The sequence below is a fragment of the Procambarus clarkii genome, chromosome 13, assembly GCF_040958095.1.
Source record: "Procambarus clarkii isolate CNS0578487 chromosome 13, FALCON_Pclarkii_2.0, whole genome shotgun sequence".
NCBI lineage: Eukaryota > Metazoa > Arthropoda > Malacostraca > Decapoda > Cambaridae > Procambarus > Procambarus clarkii.
The window spans coordinates 30,553,147-30,565,458 of NC_091162.1; the positions used below are offsets into that span (position 1 = coordinate 30,553,147).

Sequence of the window (12,312 nt, forward strand, 5' to 3'; positions counted from 1 at the left end):
ATCTATCCCTACCTCAACTATGGTATCTGTGCATGGGGTTCAACCACTGCAAACCACCTCAAGTCCATCATCACCCAGCAAAAATCTGCTATCAGAATAATATCAAATTCTGCTTTCAGACAACACACAGCCCCCTTGTTTAACTCCCTAAACATGCTAAACATAATCTCACTCCACAAATTCTCTTGTGTCAACTACATTTACAAAACCCTGTTCTTAAATGCAAATCCTTGTCTGAAACTCTTCTTGGACAGATGTAATAGGACCCATTATCACCACACCAGAAATAAATATCTCTTTGATATCCCCAGAGTTAAACTTAATCTGTGTAAACACTCCATGCAAATAAAGGGACCCAGTTTATGGAACTCACTCCCTACTGAATTGAAAAGCTGTCCAACTTTTACATCATTCAAAATCAATACTAAAAAGTACCTAATTTCATCTTCATAGTTTTTCACTTTTGCCTTAAAATTGTACTGTATCAATTGCTACCCAATCTCCCAACCTTTATGTTCCCAATTTGTACATCTTTACCATTGTGATCATTCTGTTTTCTTATATGTGCTGCCAATCTGTTGTATGGTGTTTATAAATCTTGTTTATCTGTATCTTTTGCTACCCAGTCTCCCAATCTTTATGTACCCAATCTGAACATCTTTACCATTGTGATCATTGCTGTCTTATATGTGCTGTCAATCTGCTGTATGGTGTCTATTAACCTTGTTTAAATTACTAATCAAGCTGTCAATGTAATCAATCAGAGCTTTAATATACCAATATGCTTTAATATACCTACTTATCTCTCTCATCTCATTTTTCTCTTGTAATGCATCTTTATCATTTATCAATTCTGATTGAAATTACCTACTTAAAATTATCTGCTAGATTAAGGACCTGCCCGAAACGCTGTGCGTACTAGTGGCTTTACAAGAATGTATATACTGTACTATCCAATGTATTCTCACAAACCCAATGTACCTTCTTGTATATATATAAATAAATAAAATAAAATAAATAAATAAATAAAATAAGAAGGTTTTGGTGGTTGACAGTATCAAAAGCTTTACGCAGGTCCACAAATAACCCAACAGGGAACTCATTTTTATTAAGAGCTGTATGAATCGAGTTAAGCATACTAATAAGTGCATCGTTAGTGCTTTTTTTGGGTCTGAAGCCATATTGGCAAGGGCTAAGTATATTGAGTTTGGCTAGATATGAGTAAAGCTGCTTATAGATAAGTTTTTCAAAAATTTTTGACAAGTTTGGCAGGATTGATATAGGTCTGTAGTTGTTAACATCTATGAGATCACCACATTTGTGGACAGGCGTTACTCTCGCTTTTTTTTAGAATATCTGGAAAGGTTTGGAGTTCAAGTGACTTGTTGAAGAGCAAAGCAATAGCAGGGGCTAAAGGTCTGGAGACTTTTTTGTAAATTAAAGTTGGTATCTCCTCAAGGGCACCAGACTTGGTTTTATTTATTTATTTATTTATTTATGCATATACAAGAATGTACATAAGGAATGTGAGGATACAAATATGGTAATTACAGTCTTGTAAAGCCACTAGCACGCGCAGCGTTTCGGGCAGGTCCTTAATCTAAGAAAATTTTAAGGAGGTAAATACTTGCAAAATTTATAGACAAAAAATGATAACAGATTACATGAAATGAAAAAAAAAAAAAAAAGATGAGAGAATATTGTAGGTACAGTATATTAAAGCACATAGGTAGCTAAGATTGATTGCAATGACAGCTTAAAATGGTAGTTGACAACAAAATGGTAGGCACAATACAGCAGAAACAATATAAGATTGATTGCAATGACAGCTTGAATGGTAGTTGACAAAAATTGGTAGTCACAATACAGCATATGGCTAGCACATAAAAGAAGACAGCAATGAACACAATGATAAGGTTGTTTGATATTACATAAAAATTAGGAGATTGGGTAACACTAGGTACAGAGCAAATTTAAAGCTCAGTGTAGGAAACTAAGAAGATGAAGTTAGGTACTTTTTGGTTTTGCTTTTAAATAAGGCAAAAGTTTTACAGTTTTTCAATTCACTAGGGAGTGAGTTCCATAGACTAGGTCCCTTAATTTGCATAGAGTGTTTACACAGATTAAGTTTGACCCTGGGGATATCAAAGAGATATTTATTTCTGGTGTGGTGATAATGGGTCCTATTACATCTGTCCAGGGAGAGTTTCAGAGCATGGTTTGCATTTAAGAACAGGGTTTTGTAAATGTAGTTGACACAAGAGAATGTGTGGAGGGAGTTAATATTTAGCAAGTTGTTACGGCCCTCTCGGGTCGCAACTGGGTTCGTACTCTGATGTTATTAGAGGAAGTTGTATCCGGCCCCAAGCCAGTAGTGGCTTTCAAGGGATGAGATCCGTGACGCAAGTAACTTAAAGGGGAAGGGAAATAAAGTCAAGAACTTAATATAATATAATGATTTCCAACACCAATAAATAATATATAAAAAGATTACACGGGGGGAGGAGTATTAACACTGCACAGGGGAATTATTTACACTGGCGTCTTCTCCTGAAGACTCTGGATCCAAGCTCTCGGTGCCAAGTCCTCGGTGCTCTCGTGGTCTCTTGACGAATCCTTCGATCAAGCTGAGTCTACCCCTGACACAGGCCAGCCAAAACACAGTTCCACTGGGGGCACCGCCGTGGAGGCCGTCAACCACAAGTCCAGCAGAACAGCTGGCAGGTTCCGGATCAGCAACGCTGGTCAGGCCACTCCACGAGCGATACTAGGGAAGCGCCCTAGTCAGGAGCCTCGTGTGATACCACAAATCACTCTCCTGTCCTCAATACCCCAGTGGTCAATCGTCTCCAGCAGTCGGTCCCGGGTACGACAATCCTTCTACTGCCACTTCACTGGCAGGGTAACACCACAGTGTTCCTCCGGGAGGCGACTCACAGCTGCTGCAGCAAAGCACAAGGTATGGGGACGGCTGCCTTGGGTAGACTGACTCAACTTCCATCACAGCAGTCCCAGGTCGACTCTGTAAGCAGACACGTCATCAATAACAGGGACACACTAAAGCACCTCACTTACCGGCTCAGACACAAACGCCCGACGTATCCACTCCATAGATGGCGTTGTCGTCTGAGCACCACCTCACCAGAGGTCAGCAACGGCTGTGTTGTGTGCTGAACAGGACTGGAAACTGGCCCTTGTGGCCGGTACACGTCGTCCTCACCAGGTGTCGTCGTCCGTTTGGAGGGGGCTTCGGGAGCTGACCCCACAGATGGCGTGGTCGTCACTGCTCCAGGCCCGGACCCTGGACTCGGGTCCGTAACACCTCCCCACCAAAAGAATTTGGTTTGGGGTTCTATAAAGAGAAACGCAAACCAAATTAGTACGGCGACACAATTCCAAATGGACTCACTTATACTGTAAACTGGAATGGCGAGGCTGTCTCGTCCACAGAACTGTCCTACTGGGCAATTCCGGCATAACGGGAACTTGCAGATAGAAGACGATGATCTGTCTGAAGTAGTCTTCCGCACTTCCACTGCGATGCCAAGCAGGGGCATCATCTCACACCTCTCGAGTAAGGATCGGTGTAGACACGATGTGGGGCGCCTCGACACTTCCTTATGTCGTGGCATCGATGATGGCTGGTCACAGACGGTATTTCTAGTACCGGTCCGGCGGTCCTTCAGGGAGTCGGGCACCTGGAATACAGGGGTCTGATAATTTAGAGTGACAGCGACAGCGGGTAAAACAGTACTTACAGCATACTCTACTAGGTCCACACCTACTCCCAACGGGGCTGTTCGTACATCGAAGATGGCATTCGCTCTGCCACCGTCAGGTCGACCAACGTTCCGCATAACGCTGCATTGAGGCTCAGCTATCACGCGGGGGGTGTCAACCTGTCGGAAACAGTCACTCATATTATCGTATCGCGTACCTCCTGTATCAACCATCACCTTCCAGGTCCCTTCTTCGACTGCACCACTCACTGTGCACGTCTCCAATCCCTGGGACCTCTTCCCGATGTTCAAGGGAGCCATCATCCGTCGGGTCGTCCACTGGTCCTTACTGAGAGCACACACGAGAATAAAACAAAATACCGCTAAGAGACATGCGGCCAACTGAGGGATAAGCTTCCTGAACCTGTAATGTCCATAACCGGCTATATCCATTAGCCTGGTTTGGATCGAAGAGGGCTCTAGAACCTTTGCACATACCTCACATACCTCCGACGTCTGGGGAATCTCTGGCCGGTTCAATGAACGCCGTACCTTGCCATACCGCAAGTACTCATCTGCCTTCGCTCCAGACTCGTTGGTATCCGTGGGTGCCTGCACACAAGGCCTCTCTTCTAGCTCAGGTACTTCTGCCATCGTAACCTCATGTTTCTTGTCGAGAGAAAAATCAGGAGACTCTGCTAGAATACTATCGATCTGCGGGTGAGAGGACAAATTAAACATGTTTAAATCCGGGTCTGTTTTTACCTGGACATTACCACGGCCCGTCGTTACCTCAGACCTTGCTGTTCTGGCTGACTCGTCCGCGACCTTGGGAAGAGTGATGCTCCAATCTGTCACCAAGTCGTTGGCTAGTACCACGTCAATCCCAGCCACAGGGAGGGTATCGACTACTGCCAACGCACATGTGCCGCTGAAGTAAGGCGAGTCGAGATGTACCTGGCACTAAGGGGGCGATATACTGCGTCCTAGGAAACCCAACCAGGACAACCTGTTGTCTCCCGTCCACACTTACTCCCTCGGGTAACGAGCTTCTCACGATCAGGGACTGGGCTGCTCCACTATCTCTGAGCACTACTACAGATCTACCAGTATGATCACTCGTTACGTACCCGTTTGAAGTGTGAGGGGCGAACAAACTTGGTCCTTCCTGCGTCGCCGTCGACTGGCTTCCTGCTGGTGGTGTAACACAGCTCATCATCATCACCTCCCTACGTGCGCCGCCACCTCTTCTGCCTCGGCACATAGCAGCTACATGCCCTTTCTGCCCACAAGTCCAGCACACCACATTCCTCCTTGGACTCCGGTGTTTCGGACTGCTAGGACTCGTCCTTCGAGGGCTACTTGGGGGCGTCTTCTTAGCGCTTTGTGGGACGGGTCTTTCCTCTTCGTCATGAGGTCTGTCAAACCGGCGCTGGTAATTCCTCGGGACGTACTTAGCAGACGGCCTATGAGTCAGGATGTATTCCTCAGCCATGGTGGCTGCCGCACTCAAGGTCTCTACCTGCTGCTCCTCTAAGTACGTCTTCAGGTCTCCAGACAAACAATCCTTGAAGTCCTCTAGCAGTATGAGCTGCTCGAGGTCTTCTTTGGTCTCCACCTTCCGAGAGGCACACCATTCCTGGAAAAGTCGCTCCTTGATGGTGGCGAATTCGGTGAAAGTGTGCTCTGAGGTCTTTTTCAGGTTTCTGAACTTCTGCCTGTAAGCCTCAGGTACCAATTGGTACGCCATGAGCACGACCTTCTTCACCTTGTCGTAATCGCCGGAGTCGTCAAGGGATAACGTGGAGTAGGCGATTTGGGCCTTCCCAGTCAAGACTGACTGTATCATGATGGCCCAATTCTCCCTTGGCCACTCCAAAGAGGCAGCGACTTTCTCAAAGGCTGCGAAGAATTTCGAAACTTCCCTCTCGTTGAATTTGGGGACCATTTTGATGTTCCTTACCGGATCAAAACTACTGGTTTCCGTTGTTGGCCTCCGACCACCGCCTAATCGTAATACTTCTAGTTCATGTTGTCTCTGTCTTTCTTTTTCTTCTCTCTCTCGCTGTTTCTCTTCTCTTTCTCGCTCTTCTCTTTCTCGTTTCTCTTCTCTTTCTCGCTCTTCTCTTTCTCGTTTCTCTTCTCTTTCTCGCTCTTCTCTTCTTTATTCTCTTGCTAATTCTAAACGCCTCATTGCCAATTCTTTATCTTTCATCTCTATTTCTTTATTTTTCATCTCCACTTCTTTATCTTTTAATTCTCGTTCTAATTCTAACTTCTTCCATTCTATCTCACGATTTATCTCTAGGGCACGCATTTTGACTGTAAGAAAGCTAATATTAAGCTCACCTGCATCACTGTCAATGTCACTGCCCTTATCTTCCTTTTCCAGTGGAAGCTATTTCCTCACCTTCCTTTATACTAGGAGTCTCGCCTTCCTGTTTCTCCTCTGCCTTCAAGTGCCGGTGAACCTTGGACAAGATCTCCACATGGGAATCACTGGCACGGATCTTGATCTCCAGTTAGGCGCTCACTAGTACAAGCTCTGGTTTGCTCAGATATTTTAATCTGGCAAGACAGTCCTCTCTGTTCAGAAAAGCCTGAACATCGATGGTAGCTTTTTCTGCCATTGTCACAGATGGAACAGTTAGCACTTAACACACCGCTTACACGTTAGCACTTAACGCACCGAGCACTGTTCTACGTCAATATTGCACTTTATCGCACCTGGCGCCTCACTTGCCGATATTGCACGTAATTACTTCGGGCACCGCACTACACAATGTTGCACTGAATCACGCCGAGCACCGCACTACACAACATTGCACTTAATTGCTTAATCACAGCGAGCACCGCACTGCACAATATCGCACTTAGTCACTCTTGAGCACCGCACAGGACGTATAACGTCACAATCGTCACACAGGGGGAATTATATACAGGGATTACGCCACTTCACCACCCCTGTCAAACATACTTAACAAGGGGTCGGATCCCGCTGGGGATGCCAATTATGTTACGGCCCTCTCGGGTCGCAACTGGGTTCGTACTCTGATGTTATTAGAGGAAGGGTATCCGGCCCCAAGCCAGTAGTGGCTTTCAAGGGATGAGATCCGTGACGCAAGTAAAATAAAAGGGGAAGGGAAAGAAAGGCAAAAACTTAAGATTATAATTACCTTCACCAATAAGTAATATATAAAAGTTACACAGGGGGAGGGGTATGTACACTGCACAGGGGAATTATTTACACTGGCGTCTTCTCCTGAAGACTCTGGATCCAAGCTCTCGGTGCCAAGTCCTCGGTGCTCTCGTGGTCTCTTGACGAATCCTTCGATCAAGCTGAGTCTACCCCTGACACAGGCCACCCAAAACACAGTTCCACTGGGGGCACCGCCGTGGAGGCCGTCAACCACAAGTCCAGCAGAACAGCTGGCAGGTTCCGGATCAGCAACGCTGGTCAGGCCACTCCACGAGCGATACTAAGGAAGCGCCCTAGTCAGGAGCCTCGTGTGATACCACAAATCACTCTCCTGTCCTCAATACCCTAGTGGTCAATCGTCTCCAGCAGTCGGTCCCGGGTACGACAATCCTTCTACTGCCACTTCACTGGCAGGGTAACACCACAGTGTTCCTCCGGGAGGCGACTCACAGCTGCTGCAGCAAAGCACAAGGTATGGGGACGGCTGTCTTGGGTAGACTGACTCAACTTCCATCACAGCAGTCCCAGGTCGACTCTGTAAGCAGACACGTCATCAATAACAGGGACACACAAAAGCACCTCACTTACCGGCTCAGACACAAACGCCCGACGTATCCACTCCATAGATGGCAGTTGTCGTCTGAGCACCACCTCACCAGAAGTCAGCAACGGCTGTGTTGTGTGCTGAACAGGACTGGAAACTGGCCCTTGTGGCCGGTACACGTCGTCCTCACCAGGTGTCGTCGTCCGTTTGGAGGGGGCTTCGGGAGCTGACCCACAGATGGCGTGGTCGTCACTGCTCCAGGCCCGGACGCTGGACTCGGGTCCGTAACACAAGTTTAGGGATTTAAACAAGGGAGCTGAGTGTTGTCTGAAAGCAGAGTTAGTTATAATTCTGATAGCAGATTTTTGCTGTGTGATGATGGGCTTAAGGTAGTTTGCAGTGGTAGACCCCCCATGCACAGATACCATAATTAAGATAGGGGTAGATTAGTGCATAATATAGTGAGAGGAGAGCAGAGTTAGGAACATAATATCTGATTTTGGAGAGTATACCAACTGTCTTAGAGACTTTTAAGGGAAAGGATTATCTCATTGACGTCAGCGGAATTAATAGGCTTTAGGTACAGAGACTGTGGATAGTTACCTGTAAGATAGTCCTTAATGTCAGTACTGGAAGATGGAATATCATTTGCAAGGGATGAACCAATGGAAGAGAAGACCCTATTGAACTCAATAGCAGAATCAGAGGCTGAAAGCTGACCATCGTTATTAGACAGGAGAGTCGGTTTGTTATTTAAAGACTTCTTTGATCCCAATATTTGTGAAATTGTGCTCCAAGTTTGTTTAATGTTGCTCTTTATTTGGGTAAATTTATCTTCGTAGTATTTAGTTTTGGCTCGTCTAATTATCTTAGCAATAATGAGTAAGTCTTTGAGAATTCTTTGGAGACGATTCCTAACCTATACTTCTTCTCAAGGTCATGTTTTTTATTAATAGATTTAAGCCTAGATACTGGCGTTATTCCTGATATACTAAAAACAGCAGAGATAGCACCACTTCATAAAGGAGGAAATAAGGCAGAGGCAAAAAATTACAGACCAATAGCACTAACATCGCACATCATAAAAATTTTTGAGAGAGTGCTAAGAAGTAAGATCACAAAATACATCGAATCACAGCTACTCCATAACCCCGGACAACATGGTTTCAGAACAGGGCGCTCTTGCCTGTCGCAGTTGCTGGACCACTATGATATGGCATTAGATGCTATGGAAGACAAACAAAACGCTGATGTAATTTACACAGATTTCGCAAAAGCTTTTGATAAATGTGACCATGGTGTTATTGCACATAAAATGCGTTCAAAAGGAATTACCGGAAAAATAGGCAGATGGATCTACAATTTCCTGACCAACAGAACCCAATGTGTAATAGTCAACAAAATAAAATCCAGCCCATCAACCGTGAAGAGCTCAGTCCCCCAGGGTACTGTGCTTGCTCCAGTACTTTTTCTCATCCTCATATCGGACGCAGACAAGAACACAACCTATAGCACTGTATCATCCTTTGCAGATGACACTAGGATCTTCATGAGAGTAGGCAACATAGAGGACACGGCGAACCTCCAGTCAGATGTAGATCAGGTCTTTCTATGGGCTACAGAAAATAATATGGTGTTTAACGAAGATAAGTTCCAGCTCATGCGCTATGGAAAAAATGAAGATATAAAAACGGAAACCACGTACAAAACTCAGGCAAATCATAACATAGAACGAAAAGGCAATGTAAAGGATCTGGGTGTACTCATGTCGGGAGACCTTACCTTTAAAGAACACAATAAAGTAGCCGTCACAACTGCAAGAAAAATGACAGGTTGGATAACAAGAACTTTTCACACTAGAGATGCTATACCGATGATGATACTTTTCAAAACGCTTGTGCTCTCTAGAGTGGAGTACTGCTGCACAATGACAGCACCTTTCAAAGCTGGAGAAATTGCTGACCTGGAGAGCGTGCAGAGATCCTTTACTGCTAGAATCCACTCAGTAAAACATCTAAACTATTGGGACCGACTAAAGAGCCTAAAACTGTACTCCCTTGAGCGCAGGCGGGAGAGGTACATAATAATTTACACGTGGAAAATATTAGAGGGGCTGGTGGTCCCAAACCTGCACACAGAAATAACATCACATGAGACCAGAAGACATGGCAGGATGTGCAGAATACCCCCGTTGAAAAACAGAGGTGCAACTGGTACTCTGAGAGAGAACTCTATCAACATCAGAGGTCCGAGACTGTTCAACACGGTTCCATTACACATAAGGGGCATAACTGGCCGACCCCTCACAGTGTTCAAGAGAGAACTGGATAAGCACCTCCAAAGGATACCTGATCAACCAGGCTGTGACTCATACGTCAGGCTGCGAGCAGCCGCGTCCAACAGCCTGGTTGATCAGTCCGGCAACCCCCGGAAGCACCTCAAGGTAACCTCAAGGTAACCTGAATAAAAAATCTAAATCTAAATATACTGTACCCATCCCTTTGTGTGTTGTGGTCAGAACGGTGTATTGATAAAACCCAGAGTCCATTTCATGTGGTCTCCATCTCATGTTGGCCTCCGAATGCATGATAGAGCTGATAAGTTAGCCAAAGAATCTGCCTTTAAAGGAGCCGTTGAGTGTAACCTTGGATTGTCAATGAGCAATCTGAGAGCAGCTGTACACCGAGAACTTCAACAAGATCTTGTAGATCTGAGGCAAAGTGAAATTGACACCAGTAATTCCATCTATCATCATACTATCATGCAAGAGGAGCCACACATCTATGGATCATCCAATAAAATCAGCAGACTTCTAGATGTTACTACTGCTCGGCTTAGACTCGGTTACAAGTATCTCTGGGAATTCTCATTATCTGCTGATGTAGACCTGACCAAATGTAAACTGTGTCAACAAAATTATTCGCACACCCTCCGTCACTATGTGATGGAGTGCGAAAAGATACGTGAATTTAGAGACAATTCTATAACCAATGTTCCAGCGATGTGTCAATATTTCATTCAAAATGATCTGCTACCAGAAATTTTGGCCAAATATCCCCAGTTTGCTAACTGTAGGTAGTAACTAAGTGATTGTAACCTACCCACCGCTGCCCACTGGATGGGGGGCGGTGTGCAGGACAAACATATAAATTTTGACACTAGCTCTCCACATATGTCAGTTGCTTAATTTAGAACCTGTACTTGAGGTCGATCTCGAACCCATTGTTGATGTGATGACTTATATTGAATTTTGTAACTAGCTCATCAAGATTGTAACTTGCTTAGCTAAATGAATTGTGGGGTTCAGTCCCTGAGCCCAGTATGTGCCTCTGTAACCCTTTCCACTACCGCCCACAAGATGGGTATGGGGTGCATAATAAATGAACTAAACTAAACTAAACTTTGTAGCTACCCAAGAAGAGTGGATTATAGTGATGACCTGAAGTCCCAGTTTGTAGAGACCTAACTTGTTGGGTGTGGAACCTTGTGCCAGTTGACTCCTTATGTGGGTGTTGGTTGGAAGGAACCTCCCACCCCTTTGTAACAATCCTGTGGTGGGTCTAAGTACACCCCTCCCCCTGTTCTAATCATTGAGATAATCTGATATTGTTAAATAAAAACCCTTTGTGAAATTGTACCCCAAGGTGTAATGTCTTGTCCTATGTAGTTAGAACTGTTTATTATTGCTATATAGACACCTGCACTCCCATTATTTATAAGAAGATAAGAGCGGGGTATTGTTAACGATACTCTAGGTGTATGGCTTTCAATATCGTATCTTACAACGAGGGCTAGGCCTATAGCATCTCACCCAAGCCTCCTTGCCCACATTTAACACCACTTCGTGCCAGACCACACAGTTCATGTGCTACTTTGAAAGATATTAATGTTTTCATCGACGAGTCTGAGTAAGGTGAATCAATTTACATTTTTAGTGATTTTGAATCCGAAAATTGTTTCGCTGCAGCTAGTGCAAGTGAAGTGCGTGGTGTTTCCAAGCGACATTTTGTCGCGTCGGCGGCATCTGGCTAAGCCATGCGGAGCACCGCATGGGACCACATGAGGACACTGATGATCAAAGTCCCTCAACATAAAGTAATTTTTCGTCATCGTCCCTGCCGCCCGTTCTGTTGCTAGACGGATTTCAGCTCCTGGTCCACGGTTTCCTCGCCATGGTGCTGCTGGTGCCTCTCGAAAGACACCAGGTGATGGTGATGGGACAGATTTTGTTCCATAAATTCCTGCCTTTGATAATTCAGATGCTGGGATTACAGACCTTTTCCCTGATACAGGTGACTATGTGTGAAATGGACTATTTAACAGCATATTTTGATGAGCCACTAATGGAACATATTGTTCAGGAAACAAACACATATTCGGCTGATCTCATTTGTGAGTAGTTATCTGATTTTTCACGATTACAGCGATGGAAAGATACGACTTTAGGTGAAATGTATGTGTTTTTAGCACTTTGTATGTTGATGAAACATTGTGTCAAACACGTACTCGACCTTTATTGGAGCAAAGACCATACTGTTCCAACATCAATGTTCAGGAAATATATGTCTTGAGACAGATTTGCAATACTCCTCAGGTGTCTTCATCTTGCAAATAATGAAGACCATACTGAAGATGATAAACTTTGTAAGGTGAGGCACACCCTGAATGAACTTATTGGAAAGTACAGGGATTTACATACCAGCTCAGAAGCTGGTGATTGACGAATCTCTTGTGCTTTTCAAAGTAAAGTAAACTTTATTCAGGAAAGTACATATATAGTTGATTTACAAACATAATGTTGGATTTATAGATAGAGCTAGTACATACAATACCTAAAGCCACTAGTACAC

The 12,312-nt window shown here is 44.6% G+C and overlaps 1 protein-coding gene across 9 annotated transcripts in view; it reads left to right on the top strand.

Moving 5' to 3' along the window:
* Nucleotides 1-12,312, top strand: part of LOC123757285 (high affinity cAMP-specific and IBMX-insensitive 3',5'-cyclic phosphodiesterase 8B) — a 787,483-nt gene that overhangs the window by 277,701 nt on the left and 497,470 nt on the right. The window lies entirely within an intron of this gene.